At 45.5% G+C, this 19,306-nt stretch overlaps 1 protein-coding gene across 4 annotated transcripts in view; it reads left to right on the top strand.

Annotated features, from left to right (window-relative positions):
* Positions 1 to 19,306, top strand: part of GABA-B-R3 (gamma-aminobutyric acid type B receptor subunit 3) — a 207,209-nt gene that overhangs the window by 62,316 nt on the left and 125,587 nt on the right. The window contains exon 1 of one of the 4 annotated variants that reach the window (XM_075882249.1): positions 13,071 to 13,292. The exons of the other annotated variants lie outside the window; for them this stretch is intronic. The gene's annotated coding sequence lies outside the window, so the exon portion shown is untranslated. Of the gene's footprint in view, positions 1 to 13,070; positions 13,293 to 19,306 lie in introns of those variants that run through there. 4 annotated transcript variants of the gene reach the window in all.

Genomic DNA, 19,306 nt, shown 5'->3' with positions numbered 1-19,306 from the left:
ATCTCTGGTGGAGAATGTGTACACAACGATGGGCCTTTTCGCAATGTTCTTTGAGCCTTAAGAGTGGTTTCGATGAAGTTTTCTTTCGTCGCTGACAATGTTGAAGTATACGTTGACGTTGTGGTTTCTTGGTTTCGTCGACTTGCGTGTGGTGTGATATTGATCGTGGTCGGCCAGCATTCTTAGCAAGACCTCCGCAGGCTTCTACGACGCCAACCAATGCAGCTGTCTCTGACGCAAGACAATGTGGGAGGTTTCGTGCACTTGAATCTTCTGTATTTATAAACCGCTCATTGTTGGTGGTTGCCTGAATAGTACTTGTGTCATCAGGAGTCGCACTTGCGCTTTTGTTTTCAGTGTTAGCACTGAGGTTGTATGCTGGATTGCCGTCGCGTCGATCTTGTGATTTGTAAACACTAGACGCCTCTGCAAAATACTTTCCTTCACAAGATGCTGATTGTGAATGCTTCTGTCTTTGTGGAACTGCTGAGCTGAATACCAAGTCAGTTTGCAAAGTACGCATGTGCCACGAAGTATTGAATTCATCTGGGTCATCAACAGTGGATTGCATTCTTTTATGCAGCGGAGAGTTGAGCACTGGCGATATTTGCTCGGATGAGGAGCCAGGTGGAACGTTGGGAAAACGACCGCGTGGTCTTTCCGTGAGCATGTGGCTAACTTCACCTGACGGGAATGGTAAATTCATGCTGTGTGCTCGAATGCTTGAACGCTGCTTATGACTGCGATGACTGAGTTCGAATGCACTGAGAGTGTGTGTTCTAATCGAATCTTCATTATAGTCTTGAAACCAGATGATCATTTCTTCTTTTATCTTTTGCCAAGACTCGTCGTTGTCGAATATGTGGGTGAGGTAAAATTTAGAAGCCTCACCAGTGACGTAGTCGGTAAAGTTGGTGACAATCTCCCGTTCCGACCATGATGCCGCGGTAGCGTGGAGCTCGAACAGGTCGAACCAGTCCTGTACAGGTCCATCGTCCGCTGCCCCGGTGTACTTGGGGATGGGAAGGTCGGTCGATGATTCCGTCATGATGCTCGTCGATGTGTACTGCTAGATGCTGGTCTGGTAGTTCACTTATGGTCAGGGTGTCTTGCGGAGAACCTTGTCAATGATGTGCGACTGATGAAGGGGCTGCCAGGCCTTCATCCTGTCGGCTCGTGTGACGCTAGGTGTGACAGGGCGACGTGGCCTGGCTCATACCCCATGTTTATTCCGTTCTGCTCTTCTTCCTCCTCGACCTCTACTAATGGGGTATGAGCCAGGTCATCTACCATGAATAAGGCGTCCTTACAAGGCAAATGGTGAGCGCTAGGAGCGCTTGAAGAAGCGCGTGACGAAAACCCAGGTGGTGGACCACGTATGCGAGACGAAGAGTGCAGGGCTTCAGGTGGTTCAGCAACGTCTCGTGTCATATGCAGAAGCGATGACTTCGGAAATGCCGACTTTCGTGTACACGGGAGACGCGCTTGGTGGCTGTGTTTTTCCCAAAATACGCGTTGTCGTCTGCTACTGAACTCGTGTGCCACTTCGTCTTTTGTCAGAGATCGAATCTTGTTGTGCGTTCGAGTGGTTGGAGACTGCCTGTAAAATTGACGACTGAGTGCAGTTGTCTGTGGATGGTGGGTTACAAGCAAGTCTTCGTCGTAGTCGTCATCGTATTTTTTAAACCAAATGATCATTTCGTGTTTTATCTTTTGCCAAGACTCATCGTTGTCGAATATGTGGGTGAGGTAAAATTTAAATGCCTCACCGGTGACGTAGTCGCTGAAGTTCGTAACCATTTCCCGTTCCGACCAAGATGCAGCGGTAGCGTGGAACTCGAACAGGTCGAACCAGTCCTGTACGGGTCCGTCATCCGCTGATCCGGTGTACTTGGGGATGTCGAGGTCAGCCGATGTTTCTCTTATGGTGCTGGTCGTTGTCCTTCTAGGTGATGATTCGGTAGTCAATGTATGGTCAGGGTGTCTTGCGGAGAACCTTGTCGATGATGTGCGACTGATGAAGGGGCTGCCAGGCCTTCATCCTGTCGGCTCGTGTGACGCTATGATGACTGGGCGACGTGGCCTGGCTCATACCCCATGTTTATTCCGTTCTGCTCTTCTTCCTCCTCGACCTCTACTAACCATCACTTAATACGTCACACACACACATATATATATATATATATATATATATATATATAATATATATATATATATATATATATATATATATATACTGAAGAATTTTTTCTAATGGGCCAAACATACCTGGGAAGGAATTGCAATAGGTATGATGTTGTGAGAGGAATATGGAAAGGGGTCATGGTTCCTGGGCTGACGTTCGGCAATGGGGTCTTGTGCATGAGATCAGAAGTTCAAGCAAGATTAGAAATTAAGCAACGTGGAATAGGTAGGCTTGCTTTAGGAGCTCACGGGAATACACCAAATCAGGGAGTACAAGGTGATACGGAATGGACATCATTTGAGGGCAGGAAAGCTAGCAGCAAGATAAAATTTGAGAAGCGATTGAGATAAATGGGGGAGGAGCGTTGGGCTAGGAAGGTTTTCAGCTACTTGTACATGAAGAATGTCGATACAAAATGAAGGAAGCGAACCAGGAAGTTGACTGGTAAATACTTAGAAAACAGCAGGTGGCCAAACCAAAAAGAATTATCGGTTAAGAAGAAGGTGAAGGAAGCTGAGACCAATATGTGGAGAATTGGCATGATTAAGAAGTCCGCACTAGAGATCTATCGAACTTTTAAGCAGGAAATAGCCAAGGACAGGATCTATGATAATACTCGGGGTAGTTCTCTACTGTTTGAGGCCAGGACGGGAGTACTGCGAACCAAGACATATCGGGCCAAATACGAAGGGGTATACACAGTATGCAGTGCGTGTGGAGGAGAAGAAGAAACTGCCGAACACTTGATAATGTTCTGTAGAGGGCTTCACCCTATAGTTCAGGATGATGGCGCAGAGTTTTCAAATCACTGGTGTTTAGGGACAGGGAGGGCAAAATAGACTTTAAGCGGGTAGACTTAACTAGAAGGAGGTTATCTGATTGGTAGCTAAAGTCAAGGCACGAGTGAAAAATAAACCCTTTACTGCAAAGTACGAATCCTCAACCTCACTATTTAAAGGGAAAAAAAGATAAATCTAATAGTTCACTAAGTATTATGGCTAGGTGGCGTCAGCCGCCGTTCGATCTAAAGGGTACAGCCACATCCATCCATCCCTCCATCCATCCAGGGATGCGCAGGAAACACCCGCTCTTTCGTTCATAGCGCCGCATTGTCAGCGCAGCGTTATAAGCACTGCAGTATTCAGAATTACGTACGTATCTATGCATATTATAAGTAAAGGAGCACACTACCTAATACTTTCGCATTGAAGTTTACCTTAAATATGCCCAATACTTGCTTTTTATTGACAATGTTCACAACTGTTAAGATGGCTGGGCGTTGAGCTTTAGGCATAAGTCTTCGCCGGGTAGTTGGCTCGTGCGACAAACAGACAAACTAAATATGCTGTGTTCAAGTACACCGAGAGTCTTTAACATTGGCATGGAAGGATGGATGAATGGATGAACTTTATTTGGTCTTTCGGAACGTGATTTAGGACGTTGCGGCTCGCTCCCACGTCGGAACAGAAAGACACAGTCTCTCTGCTGCGTCGCGGGGGCAGGTGGACGGCCCATAACTGTTGTTCGAGTCCAGAGCTTGTAATAGCAGCCACCCATTTGGACCGCGTGATGACTTCTCCACAGCATAACGCGGGGCACCACCAGAGCATAGGTTCCAAGTAACATTGAGATAATGACATGGAATATGGTCAATGATTGTGAGCCACGTGCTTCTTATAGAAGCGTATATTATGAACGTGGATACTAAGAAAGAGGTAGGTCGCAGTATAGCCCTCAACTCTGAGGGCAAGACTAGCTCATTTTTCAGGAATATCGGTGGCTGACGATGGCGCGCGCAAGAGCAGATGAGTTTGTCTGTTTAGCCGTATAGATGCACGTGAAGGAAAGATGATTATGCAATATTTTCGACACGAATGCGGATATTTGCATTGTTGGTAATAACTTTGCTTCGTATGCGTAATTATGAGACATTGATAGGACAGCTCTTCGTACTGCCGGCAGCTTCATAGTTGGTACTGAGGAGCGGTGACTGAGTGTGGGAAAAATGGTCACGCGTATGTAATATGCTTTCATTTATGAATAATGTAAAGTTTCTTTCACTGATGCAATGAAGACCAGGCAGGTTTCCTGCGAGAATATTTCGAAAGTTTTTCCAACCCATCCAGCTTTTTTCGCAACAGTCACCACCACCGTATTCTGCCTGTGCAAAAACTAGCTGTTCCAATTTTAACACATCTCTTGCGTGACTGCCCCCTACACGTGTCCCAACAGAAGACCCTGACTTCAAAATTGGCAAGCATCATCGGTGTGTAAACTTTCAATGAAACTAGCATATATGCCCGACCAGACACTATAGATCCACCATCTTGCATGGATATTGTCTTTAAGTATTGTGTCCAGTGGCCACTTTCTCGTCTCTCAGCGCCATATTATGGAACGAAGTTCCAAAAGTAGCCTCGGGGACATGTGCCTTGTGGGCATACACTTGCCCTCACCTCTTCTTGAAGCACAATTCAGTCGTATGACAAAGATGCGCAAAAAGAACTGCCACTCATGCATGAGCTAAAGATTTCACAGACTGTACATCATCACCTTTTGTTGTCCTAATAACCATCTTCACTCTTTTTCCTTTTCCGCTCTGCTTAGTAGCAGGCAAGAGCGCACAAGATCAGCTCGGCGCCTCTGTTTTCTTCTCACTCCTTCTATCACTCTCGCTTATCAACCCTGAGAGGGAACAACCGGCATCAGATCGGGGAACGCTACTTCCACAGGCCTTCTTGGCCAATGGCAGCGCGTCCACTACAGATACGCGTGAATGGACACTATACGGCGCAAGATGCGTGGCATATATATGCCACAGCTGGCACTTAGTGGTGAAGCTCTAAGCTCTCTGCCTCAAGACATTTAGTGTGCTTTTGCAGATGGCTTTCAGTGGCGTATTTCTTTGGCTCAATGGATCTATTCAGCCGTTGTTTTTTGCTAGTGAATTCCATTCGAGTAAGTTCGCTGATGCAATGATGTGCTTGAGAGAGAACATCGCACTGAGTGGTGGTAGCCACATTTAGCCCGAATAAAGAAATATCGTTTGTTCCAATACGGGGACACGTATGAAAGCAGCTTTCCGCTTTTTACGTTCTACACAAGGCGTCCTTAAATTGATTTCTTTTTACTCACGATTTCTGGGTGTTACATCTACTTCTCCTCTCTTTTTCTCCTCTTTCGTTTGCTTCAGTTAAAGTTTCAGTTTATTTTCATTGATGCAATATATTACGAAACATTTATACAATCAGGACATTCGTTTTAATTTGTCGTGAACCTCGCCGAGTTTTATGTTGTTTGATAAACAGCGCCAAAATAATTGGCCGCGTATCTGCATGCTTCGCTGCAAAGGACGTCAAATCTGTCTGGCGGTGCTGCGTGAGGAATGGCGCCATCTGGCATGAAGAAACAAAAAATATTACAGCATATACACGAAGTGAATGATGATTATTGGGCACAGCTTTGGAGGGCTTTAGCCGTCCGTCCGTCCGTCCGTCCGTCCGTCCGTCCGTCCGTCCGTCTGTCTGTCTGTCTGTCTGTCTGTCTGTCTGTCTGTCTGTCTGTCTGTCTGTCTGTCTGTCTGTACGTCCACACCTGCTGCTTAAGGAGCTCAACCCCTAAAAGTTTTTTTAGAACGCATAGCCAGTGTTAGGCAGCCACGCCGGGTCAATTTATATAGCTAAAGGCACCATATTTTGAAACTAGCGACACTCTCCTGTAGCAATGCGTTTTCCTCCTCGATTTTTCAAATTTTCACCCTATCCTGGCTGGCACGGCACTGAACCCTCCACTGCCTCCCTGTAGCCGCCTTATAATCAATGTGCACGTTTGTTTATTCAGCTCCTTGACGCGTTATGCGAGGTTCTGTCACTTGAAAAAAGAAGAGCTTAATGAAAGTAGACTTCAGGTGGCTGATGTATTTTTAATGCGCTTCGACAAATGCAAACGGAAGCACTTCAAAAAATGAGCACCAATTAGCGGCTGAGTGTTTACCCCGTCCACACTTCGGCTGTCCGTAACGCGGAGGCGTATGAAGCGAAATAATGTAAGCGCATAAGGTTTACACTGATCCTTTTTCATTTATTGTGGTCCCTACAAGCTGAAAGAATGTACTCTAAATGTAACGTAATGGTTTACCTAAAGAAAAAGCCAGAGTAGAATTATCGCGCGTGTCTGTATTCAGTCCAAATGCAACAACGAGATATTGTATCTCAGTCTCCTCTGAAGAAGAAAAAAAGGCTGACTGCTCATGCAAACGTTTCATGCTATGGTATCTTATATCTACAGTTAAGGCATACACAAACACACGCACACGCTGGTGCAAACATACACACAAAAAATATGCGTGCACACACGTGCATTCTACCACGCGAATACATACACAAGCGCACGCAGGCGCTAACGCACACACGCACGTGTGAATACAGACACACACACACACAAGAAAACACCCACAGACATTCACATACGCCCTCATGCGTGCGTGCGCACACCAACACACAGGCGTGAATGCACATATACTAAACGCATACACTCACATTCACAATCGGAAGCAAAAGCAGTCGCGTGCATGCAGACATTAAACGAGCACACGCACACCCACACACACACACATGCGTTCACAACTACAAGTTATAAAGTGTACATGCTAATCTCAAAGTGCATACTTTGAAAATTAACGCAAGTGCGAAAACACAACGACGCTCTGTCAAGGCACAGAGAAAACAGCATAGCATGGCTCCCTCAGAAAAAGATATATCCACATAAATGTGCTCGTTATTGAACTCAACAGACAATACCGTTAAAAGGATAATAAAGTCAGATAGCAATTTACGTCAGAATGAAAGCTCAATGTATGACAACATCTAAAACGACAATATTTTCAACAAAACAGTGCCCCACTTACCGAGAAATAAGGTAAATGCACAAGAACACAAGCGCCGCAGTCGGACATTTTCAAAACGATCCCGATGACATCAGACGGACCGCTTAAAATTAATCACTAGTAATTGATCTAACTACTCTAAATAAAGAACCTTCCATGCACCAAGAGACGCATTAAAATGCTACTTGTTTGTTTCTATTCGATTCATGAAAAAAAAAAACCGCTGGAAGTAACTGTGGGGAATGGCACGAGTGGTTCCAAAATTCAATTTTTGCGTGGTTACACGGGACATGTAGTGCCATCTAGCAGGGCGCAGTTGCAACAAAAACGTCTGCAATCTTGAAGCCAATGGCGGGAAATTGATCAATGATCGTTGTTGCTGCTGTGGCTCCCGTTGCTTTCGGTCTGCTGCTACTAGCGCAGCAAAGCCGGGCAACGTTGTGCACAGCAACAGTGACGTGAGTCAGTCCGGTCGGCTCGCTTCTTGAAGCGGGTAGTTTGAATTGCGCTAACTTGATGTGGACCACTAAAGCGTGATTTTATTTGAAAATAGGCTTTCGCTTGGTACAAAAGTAACACTACGAGGTTTCTCTACAGCTATTTCAACAATCAACGTGGACTTAACTGTTGACTTTAATGTCCCTTCAAGCAATAAGCATTTTAACTTCCATACAACTCCATCCACAGGCTTTTTCTAGATGTTTTGAATCCACTAGCTACTTCTTGCGCAGGACTTTTTTTTTTTTGTTTCTGAGAAAACAATATAATTTTACAGCTTTCTCTGACCTGCGGCTACAGTGGACCACGCAGTAGTCAGGCATCGCCACGAAGAAAGAAGCTCGCAATTCTAACTCTGAAGCACGTTCAGAGCGGGGAGCGTGCAGGGTTCATCGCGTGCGCGGTGAAAGATAAACGCGCGAAGCTTGTTTGCGCGCCTTTCACGTGACGTCAGGGTTACCTGACTGACTGGCAACGCGCGTCCCAGCCACTCAGCGCTGCGGACGCGCTGGCTTCACGATAGAGAGGGTGAAAAGAGCAGGTCGACGGCACGCGAGAGCGAGACGTCGTAGATCAAGGAGTGTCGCTACTTTCCAAAATATAGGCGTGTTAGTTTTAGCGAAGCCTAGGAAGCATCCGTTTTCTCGTTCATAGCATCGCATTGCCAACGCAGCGTCTTTAGAATTGCGTATCTATGCATTTTAAATGCGAAGCATTTCTTGGCAAACTTCGGTGACTTTCAGCGTATCTATCTATCTATCTATCTATCTATCTATCTATCTATCTATCTATCTATCTATCTATCTATCTATCTGTCTGTCTGTCTGTCTGTCTGTCTGTCTGTCTGTCTGTCTGTCTGTCTGTCTGTCTGTCTGTCTATCTATCTATCTATCTATCTATCTATCTATCTATCTATCTATCTATCTATCTATCTATCTATCTATCTATCTATCTATCTGTCTGTCTGTCTGTCTGTCTGTCTGTCTGTCTGTCTGTCTGTCTGTCTGTCTGTCTGTCTGTCTGTCTGTCTGTCTGTCTGTCTGTCTGTCTAGCCGCGTATGACGTTTCGCTCTCCTGGCTGTTTCAATAATGGTATTGATACCAAACTTGGTAAAGCATAACATGACTGTATGAAGAACATATTTGACTAGTCATAACATGAAAATATTGACATGTGTGTCATGAATGTCATGATTTATATGGTCCTGCAGCTCTTGCGATGGTTTCATTCACATGAAATGTTGCAAAGCTGGTACGGTATGGCATGATTCCATGGTGAACACTAGCGACAGACCCTAACATGAAAATCGTGACATGCGTGTCATGTAACAACATCACTACATGTCACGCTCATGATGCGCTCGCGGCCGTTTCGCTAGCGTCCCATATAGCAAGATTGCTATTACAGTGCGTGAATGGATGACGAAGGTATGATACTGGTGCAAACATAATAAGCATGAAATGCGTCTCATGTAGCAACAAGACTACATGCTACACTCATGATGCCCTCGCGGCCGTTTCGCTAGCTTCCCATGTACCAAACTCGGTAATACGTGACGCGAACGGATGACATAGGTAAATGACACATGTAAACATGATAATCACGACATGCGTGTCATGTATCAACATGACTACGTGCCACACTGATGATGCGTTCCCGGCAGTTTCACTAGATTCACAAATGCCAAATTTGGTATTACATGACGCCAATGGATGACGAAGGTCTGTGACTGGTGCAAAAATGATAATCATGAGATGCGTGTCATGTGAGAACATGACTACATGCCACAGTCAAGGCGCCAATACATTTCGACGTGACGCGGTGCGCGGGCTCGCCGGCGTTCATTTCGTCGCGTCACGTCGGCGCTGCCACGCCAGGCGCCGGTCCTGCCGTCTACTCGCAGGCGCGCGCCGCGCTGCGTTGCTTTGACGCATGCGCGTTTCAGCGCGACTGGCACCCTTTGTCACAAAAAGTGGAATACGCACTGTTTTCTGGGTAACGTATCGGCGCGAAATGCAGCATGTTGCATTTCGCACCGGTAGCCATCGGATTTCACCGAAGGACACTGGTCACGCCAGGCGTCACACTATAGAGTGCTCCCGTTTTGCTAACGTAAGCGCCGTTGTGCACAGCGTGCGCGTGCGTCAACGCTGCATTGAAGTATATTGGACCCTTCATGATGCGCTCGCGGCCGTTTTGCTATCTCCACATGTACCAAGTTTGGTGTTATGAGACGTCAATGGATGACGAAATATATGACTGGTGCAAACATGATAATCCTGACACGCGCATCATGCAAGAACATGACAACATAGCACGCTCATAGGGTGCTCGCGGTCGTTTCGCTAGCTTCACATATACTAGATTTGGTATCATGTGACGAGACTAGATGACGAAAATAAAGGACACATCCAAACATAATAATATGACATGGAAGCCATGTGCGGCATCATTTACCTCCACCTCGTAACGTTGTGCTGATTTTTATGTGACATATCAACATTTCTCATTCGTGCTTCACATATCATCGATTCCCACTGTACGTAAGATCTGCCAATTTTTTTAAACAAAGAAACGAACTGTAGCTAATACTTACGTATTTATCTTGAAATATCAGTAATATTTTTTTCTTATTCACAATGTTCACAAGTATATATAAACGCCGCCAACAACGGCTGCAGATCAAGAAGAGTGGGCGTTGAGTAAGGGGTTAAACTTTCGCCGGGTGGGTGTATCATTGCACACAAGGACTAACAGACAGGCACACCAAAATTTCTGCGTTGAAGTATGCTAGAAAAATACTATCGTCACTAAAAGATGGGGCACGCACAGAAATGAAACGCATTCAGCGCTGTTCCAGTTTATTTGTGCACTGTGTCTGTTTCACGGTGTTTACTAAGCATGTACAGTCAACAAATCCAGCTCTCCCCTAAATTATGTTGGTTGAAATTGGCGTAGTCGTTTTTATGTTGTGAATGAAGTTGTTGATGCTAGAGTTGGATTGCTGTCTCTTCATTAGCTTCCACTATCGTTGAACATTGGTGTGTTTTTTTTTTCGAATTTTTTTTCAGATCTGTTTTCTAACATCTTTGAACTCCGAATAACTTTTGTAGGAGGTTGTTGTACACATTGAATTTACAGCCATGGTCAGTACGTGCTTTTTGTACTGTTTTAGAGTGTACAATATCAGGAAAACCGTGAAATTTATGACAAGACCAACTCCCACAGTAAAAACCAACTCCCACAGCACGTTGTCAAGATACGAAAAGGTGAACTATGAGTCAAAATGTGTGGTCATCTAAGCATGTATGGAGTCTATGTAGTGATCCTCGATCAGAGCCTCACGTCCCAGGTCCAACGTCTGGTTCTGTGTCGAACAGCTAGAATATATAGAATATCGCCCCGCCGCGGTGGTCTAGTGGCTAAGGTACTCGGCTGCTGACCCGTAGGTCGCGGGTTCGATTCCCGGCTGCGGCGGCTGCATTTCCGATGGAGGCGGAAATGTTGTAGGCCCGTGTACTCAGATTTGGGTGCACGTTAAAGAACCCCAGGTGGTCAAAATTTCCGGAGCCCTCCACTACGGCGTCTCTCATAATCAAATGGTGGTTTTGGGACGTTAAACCCCACAAATCAATCAAGAATATATAGAATATATTCGAGGAAACTGACTGATAGCAGTGGCTTCTTTATGAATGATTGAAGTACAATAAACCCCACATATCATTAAATCGAACACAATCTGAAATTCTAGCGTTATCGCTAACGGCAACGTGGGTTTCCGAATAATCTGTGACATTCTCGAAGTGGGCGTAATCTTAATGAAACGATCTACTAATGCATCGAAGCTTCTCGAACATCGTAGGCGCGGTTTGCGCTGAACGTAGTGTAATGGGGTGATAACAAACCTTGAGGAAAGGAACGTGGCAATATGTTTTTATTATCAACTGTCGGCTCTGCCTCGTTCTTTGGACCACCGCCGACGTTCGTTGGTGCACTAAAAGAGACCAATTATAAATTGTCCGTGCTTTCGTAATGCTTTTCGTAGTATGTCGCCTCCCTTCTTCGAATCAGCCCTTCGATCACCTCTATAATTACGGAACTAGTGACACATTGATTGATATGTGGGGTTTAACTAACTAGTGACACAGAACCCTTTTTATACATACTTTGGGTAACTGCTACAAGCACACTTACCGGATGCCCCACCACGGTAGTCTAGTGACTAAGGTACTCGGCTGCTGACCTGCAGGTCGCGGAATCGAATCCCGGCTGCGGCGGCTGCATTTCCGATGGAGGCGGAAGTGTTGTAGGCCCGTGTGCTCAGATTTGAGTCACGTTAAAGAACCCCAGGTGGTCGAAATTTCTGTAGCCCTCCCCTACGGCGTCCCTCATAATCATATGGTGGTTTTGGGACGTTAAACCCCACATATCAATCAATCACTTACCTGATACTCACTACGCCATTAATCATCATAATTTTTGCGAATAAATGGAAGCATTTACTATGCCATCCTTCGTCGTTTTTTTTGGAGAAGCGTGGTACCCACTACACGCTTGCGAGAAATTTTACGCAATTTTTGATGCTGTAGCTCACGGCGATGAATAAGTATGCACGCCCGAAGTTTTTGTAATAAGTTGGAGCATTGGACGACCCACTCATTACGCAAATCACCATGTGTGACGCTTGGTCGTTATTTTGCTAGTCTCAAATGCTATATTACTCATATTAACGCGATACCTTTCCCGACATGAAACCTGTCTAAGGACAGTCTGCAATGGAGTCCAAGCACTGCCGTGGCTCTGAGGTAAAATAGTGGGCTGACACGCAGTGGGCCTAGTTTGAACTCCCAATGTGTCCCTGCTGGGTTTTTTTTTTCGTATTATTCGTGATACTGATTATGGACACCGATTGCGGTGGTGGAAGTGGACAAATACGGCGCACGTGGCCCTTGTGGTGATCTCGTAACAGCTTTCGCTGAAAGAATAGCTGCACATGCACGGGTTGTGCGTTGCTAACGTGTGTTTTGTTGTCTTAACAAACACCGATACGGAGTAATAGAACACCTGAGGCGCTGACCTCGCATGCTTCCGGTTCGGTCAGCTGCAGAGAGTGGCACGTGCAGAGAAGGCTTAGCACCTGTGCAGCTACTGCCTTCGCCATTTAATTTTGGCTATCATTTTTATACTTGCCATGAAAAATGAAGTGAATATGTTTATTCGTTTCAGTAATGCGAGCAAAAAGTAAAACTTTTTAATACTTAAACGTCTTCAGGAAGCGTAATAGTAAGGGACTTCGCGGCTGTCAAGCCAATTTTTCAATATTTGATTTCAGGCATGATTCTTCTTTTTTTTTTTCTTTTCACCACCTGTGCGCGCGTCACTCGCGCAGGAAACAATTTAAATCTAGCTGACACTACATGACGCAAGCTGACTAGATTTATTTTTCCCTCTCCCAAGATTCTGTGGTGTCGAGGCCATTCTGCGCGGCGCACTTTCGGATATCCCGCGAAGCCGTACCAGCGGTGGTGCTGAGTAGTATATAAAAAGGGTGGTTCGAACAGGAAGTCGTCGGCTCGGTCGTTGAAGACGCACGTTCTTCCGAAGCCAACGAGCGGTCTTATCGGCACCGATGTCCCTCGCTTCACCTCGCTTGCTCGTGAATAATCGATGCCTCGGGCCATCGTTCGTCTTGACACCTCTTCCGGAAATATTCGACTGCACAGGTGAGCACAGCTTCGACGCATTGGGGCGACGACCATAAATGGGAGAAGTCCGCTCCGTGCAAGCGCTACGCCGCACCAAGGCCCCCCGAACACAGATATTCTTATCCATTCACTCCACCTTCTTTGTCCGCGACAAGGTGGTCTTTCGCTGGAGAAAAGGAAAAAATGTCGTGCGCAACAGGAAGAGCTGCGCCGAAAAATGGCCGCGCGAAAGAAAACGATGCACTTCGCTTGTGTCTGCACTTATGACATCCTTCAGTTTCTTTATTTTGGTCCTGTTTTTACGACAGGATACGAATGGAACCAAGGTCAGGAGCAGCCGTTACTCCTACTTTGCAAGTGCACGCGATGTGATGTCGTAGTTTTGCTTGTTTACTCGCTGATGGTTCATACGGAGGGACACATGGCCTCGTGAGCTGCAGTTGCAGGATCTTAGGTACCACATCTGAAAAAGCGAGAGTGGGCACAGATGACTTAACATCGTAATATCGGCTTATAAAGTATCAAGAAAACGTGGTTTATCCTTCCGTCATATAGGAATCGGTAATTCACGAAAGTAAAACGTGTCCTTGACAGAGATAGTTTAATGTTCACTGTAACTTTATATAAGAGCGCTTGTGCAATCTGTTTTAGTTTGACTGCTGCAGCACCGCTCAACGTAGATGCATCCACGTTGACGCTCAATCATGCATCTATCGATCCCGACGGCTATCATATGCTGTTACTGAATAAGCAAGCCCTTCTGATCGTAGATGTTTATGGTAGCTGTAGTAGTTCATAATGAGAGGGGAACCAAAGAAAGCGATGTGACAGTCAGGTTAAGAGCGTGACTGGACGCTGAACTTAGGCTAGGGTCGCCTACATATTCAACAACACTGTCCAACCACCGGGAAACGCAACGCGCGTCGTGTGTTCCCTTTGGCCGGCTGCGATTATTCGTAGGGCGACCGTTAAAGGGTAACGCGTAGTCAAGGAGGTTATATTAAAGCTTCTGGAGTGGCGGAGAGGCTCCGCGGCTGAAGCCGACACCGCCATATTGATCAGGGCAGAAAACGGATGGGCGCAGTTTAGCGTGCGTGGCTTTCGTGTTGATTTAGTGCTAGTAATGTTGCGTATCATGCTTCCAATTGAACAAGACGCTTCTGAACACGTCTGTGATCACATTTTGAGGCGACGATGTTGGGCTCTTGGGTAGTATTTGGCTGTGCGAATCGTGTGAAGCGGACACTGGGCTCCGCTTTCGATGTTTAAGTAGGCATGCTTCGCTCATTCGCTTATTCTCCCATATTTTAGCGACTATGCGACTGCATTCATAGATTTTCTTTTGGCATCCGGGGGCACAATGACGCTAAGAATAATTTTTTGCAGGCTCTATGTTTTTGTAGGATATATATATGTGTGTGTGTGTGTGTGTGTGTGTGTGTGTGTGTGTGTGTGTGTGTGTGTGTGTGTGTGTGTGTGTGTGTGTGTGTGTGTGTGTGTGTGTGTGTGTGTGTGTGTGTGTGTGTGTGTGTGTGTGTGTGTGTGTGTGTGTGTGTGTGTGTGTGTGTGTGTGTGTGTGTGTGTGTGTGTGTGTGTGTGTGTGTGTGTGTGTGTGTGTGTGTGTGTGTGTGTGTGTGTGTGTGTGTGTGTGTGTGTGTGTGTGTGTGTGTGTGTGTGTGTGTGTGTGTGTGTGTGTGTGTGTGTGTGTGTGTGTGTGTGTGTGTGTGTGTCATATCCTTGAGTAAGTTTTTTTTCCTTTTTATAGTGAAAGGTGTTACGAGATCAGAACATGGGTCATGCGTAGAGCCGTGTCCGCCGCCGCCGCCACTCGTAATTAGTATCGAACAAAAAAAAAAACTCGGTGAGTTAAGAATATCAATGACACAATGAGAGTCCAACCCGGGTCCGCTGCGTGCCAACCCAGCATTCTACCACTGAGGCGCGCCTGCGCTGGAAATTGTTTCTAAACTGGTTTTAGGCAGGCTTGATGTCTGGAAACGAGTCGCATTAATATGAGTAATAAAGTGTTTTAGACCTTCAAGGAACAGCGAGGCGTCACACAATGCGAATTTCGTGACGACTTGGTCGCCCAACGCTCCCATCTATTAAATAACTTGTTCTTGATCACCTATTAACTGTGGTGCATAACCACTTCACGCATATTTCTTCATCGTCATCAGCCACTGCATAAAAAGATGCACTAAACTTCAAACAAGTGTGTAGCGAATACCGCGCACGATTCTCCAAAGAATGGCGAAGAATAGCATAGTGAATGCTGGCCTACTACAGAAAATTTATTATTTAAGGCACTGTGGATACCCAGCAGTGCCCTTGTAGCATCCCAAAGAGTTTTTAGAGAAGGCTCTGAAAGACCACTCCCCAGCTTTCACTGTGACTGTGCTGCGCGTTCCTTGCAGGTCTGGCATGTTCTTTTTTTTTTACACGCTTGAAACGCCAAGTGTCCAAGAAAAATTAAAGCAGATGTGCATTAAAGTCCTTTCTGTGTTCCTTCGCCTACTATATGAAAATATTAAACAGGTGCTTTTGTAGCAATAACGAAACGCATGGCAAGCATCACGGCGCTTCAAAGCAGGCGCCGCCTGCTTCTGCCCTGAGCAATATGGCCGCTGCGGCTTCACTTCGAGACATGGGCGGGTATGCGGGACCGCCACTCCAGAAGATTTAGTATAATGTAAACAGCGTGTCTTCAAAGTGTAAAGGGTGTGATCATGTAGTGAAATCATTTTTCTTTAGATTGCACACTGGAAGCTGGGCTGTCAAAACATGGATGCAAAAAAAAGGCATATTTCTTTCTTGGGGTGATGAATGTTTTCTCTGCAATGAGCTGAAAACAATTAAACATGTTTTTCTTGACTTCTGGGATGCAGCCTTTCTTAATATGTTTTCCAAAGGACTTTGAAAAGGGATCTGCCTCTTGATGCCTATGTCATTAGGTTTCTCCCAGTTACAAATGGAGAAGGAATACCTTTCGACCTTGTTATGTTACTGAACCTGTACAGTACATGGTAATCTAGAATGGCGGTGTGCCATACCAATGTTAACACACGTCCGGTTAGACAATGCTTGTTTCAATCTCTTGTTCATTCCTGGAATCGCAAAAGGCTCAACAAGATCTGCCCGAATACTTCATCAAGTACAAAGCCTTCTACAGATGAACAAATTTTTAAAAGCCCCTGAGCTTTGATGGTTTCGTGACGGAAATACGTCAATCAAATCTTGGTAGACCCTGGCAAAAACACTTTTGCGCTAAAGATCAATTTGTGTTTGAAGGAGTTGTGCAAAACTTGTAGCACTTATGAGACGTAACTAACAACAGACAAAATCGACGGCCGGCACATGAAGGCACCCATCTTTTTTTATGTTTATCTTACATACGGCATCAGCAGCAAAGCATGCGTAAAAAACGTTTGCCACCATAAAGTGGGCAGTAGAAGCATGAATTGGTTTGTTCAAAACCAAACAGAGCTGGTGCTTCATCTGGAGGCTAGCTGTTGTGAATAATATCTGACGCCATCCTTACGAAGCCTTTTTATGAGATACCCTGTTGTAAAGGGCGCTGGAAATTTTGATCATATGGTGTTCCTTACGTGCCCTGACATTGCACAGTACACTGGCCTCTGGCATTTTGCTTCCATCGAAATGCAACCGCCCACCATGGCTGGTGCCGAACCCGCGACCTACGAGTCAGCAGCCGAGCGCTATAACCACTGCTCCATCGTGGTGGACAAAGTGGTTGGCGTGAATCCATGGTGTTTTTTTTAGCTTAATACGACACCTGTCCTGTCGTCTGTCTTGTGCCGTTGGTTTGGGTTTTAAAAAATAAGAGACCCTTAAGCTTCGCTTTTAAGAGTTGAACGAGGTAGTGTTATCCTGCGCATAGTTCAAACTGAGTTCAAAATCACTTATGTCAGTGAAGCTTTCGCAGACGGCTCCATGCAGTATACTGGGTAGCACGCTTTAAACCACGGACAATCGTGCACGTGAAATCTTTTCGAGCTTGCTGTGCACCCACTACATGGTCTTAAGGGAAAAGTCGCAGTAACGTGAGCGCTTTTTGTATTGGGTGCCTCGCTTTAAACCATAAAGTCATTATAATCCCATGTTCACATGCCCGATTGCAATGTACGCTTGTTGCTCGCATTACTACTGTGATATCACATGTTGCATTGTGAAGCATGCATACAGGACGCGGGTGTTTGTAAAGCATGCAAGTTACTTTCACTGCATTTTTAAGCAGAGGAAGTTATTTTCACTATATTTTTAAACAGACTCATTGCTCTGTGGTAGTTCTTGTTCATTGCACATTAATGCGCATAGTTTATTCAAAAGCTACGACAACATTAATGCGTTTACTGATTCACTGTGTCATTCTTTTTCATTTTTATGCATTACTGAAACCTCACTAGGGTCATGAGATGGCAATCTGTAAGGCTTTCGAGCATACAACTCTGACTATCGCAGCCGCGGTTCTGGTCGCTATGGTGGCTCGGTTATATTCATATCGTCCGAGATTAAGTATAAGCCCCGAGTGCGAACACTGGAGGCGCGGCAGTCGGGGCGAAGTGACGTCACGGCAAGGACTCGCTTGCTCCGCAGCCGAGTATTGCCTTTTCCTGTGCCCGCCGTAAGCCCGGTCTTACGCGATGCGGTGGCGATATCTACTCATAGTTGCGATGCAAGTTCGCCAAGGTAGAAGGCAGCTGTTTACTCTGCTATCGAAAGTTAAGTGAGCTGCAGAAAGTTGCGATTATCGAAAGAGCAAACTCTCGCCTAAACGGAAGATTCGCTGTGAAAATTGTGGTGCATTAAAAGCAAGGCATTCGTTATTGTCACTGCTTACGCCAAGAAACTGGTGCTAAATGTATTTACGCCGTTTATTTAAGCTTCTTTAAACTTGGCGTGTACACCGGGAATAGTGCATGTGTCGCGAATAACTACAAATAATAAAATTATGGTGTTTTGAAATTCACTAATACATCGCCGTTTTTATGCACATTATTCGGGTGATTTGACAAAATTGCACGTTTTTCTTATCAGCAAGATGGCGCATTATCAGCGAAATGGCGCAGTGAGCGCGCGGCGGCTCTCATCTCTCACGCGTACTATGGCCCACGGAAAGAATAAGGGGCTGTACGCTTGATTGCGTGCCCTTATCTTGCAGTTGGGAGAACCGTGCGTCTTTGCTAGCCTTTGGATTTTGTCGGAACGATTCTGTTGTAGTTGTCGGGCGCGCAAAGGTCACTGCAATCGTCGCACAGCCTCCGTTTGTCAAAAGGGCACGCTTTCAGACACAGCGAAGTAACAGCTGAGACGCTTATTCGCGTTCATCTGTACCTGCGAGTACGTTTCGTGCGTCATTTGTGCGTGAGAAACGCGGGACACAATTCGATCTGCTTGCCAATCTGCGCTTGACCTTCCAATTTGTTGCTATCGCGTTCATTGCTTCGCCTTAAAACTGTGACATTTGAACTCGTTATCATGCGAAAGCCTCCACATAAAAACTGCTCACCACCCATCGAATCGCCTCAACCACTCAAAAGCAGTATACCCACCTCGTGCACGCACGACCGCCTATCTAAATTCATTTCCTGTTCTGACAGCCATCGAATGGAACAACCTTCCTGAAAGTGTCGTCACCAAAACAAACCCGACTCAGTTCAAAGCTGCCGTTGAAAAACTTCTGTGCTGATTATTTTTGTGTCATGTATGCGATTATCCTTAGTGGTGTTATCTGCTTCGCTGGTTGGCATTGTATGCTTTTTATGCTTCGTTGGTATGCTTCGTTGGTATGCTTCGTTGGTTGGCATTGTATGCTTTTTATTAACAGAGCGTGCTTGATACCCTTTCGTGATACGCTCGTGCAGTTTTTGTTTTCTTTTTTTGTGTTTATTGATCAGTTGTGTAATTTTTGTGCTTCAACACCCCTCATGTAAAACCCCACTCATTGGGGTCTTTGAGGTACCTGTAAATAAATAAATAAATAAATTTCTTTAGTAAAGTGAAGCCTCAAA

This window comes from Rhipicephalus microplus, chromosome 2 (genome assembly GCF_043290135.1).
Source record: "Rhipicephalus microplus isolate Deutch F79 chromosome 2, USDA_Rmic, whole genome shotgun sequence".
Lineage (NCBI taxonomy): Eukaryota > Metazoa > Arthropoda > Arachnida > Ixodida > Ixodidae > Rhipicephalus > Rhipicephalus microplus.
The sequence above is the reverse complement of the archived record's forward strand: the minus strand, read 5'-3'. Positions and strand labels throughout refer to the sequence as shown.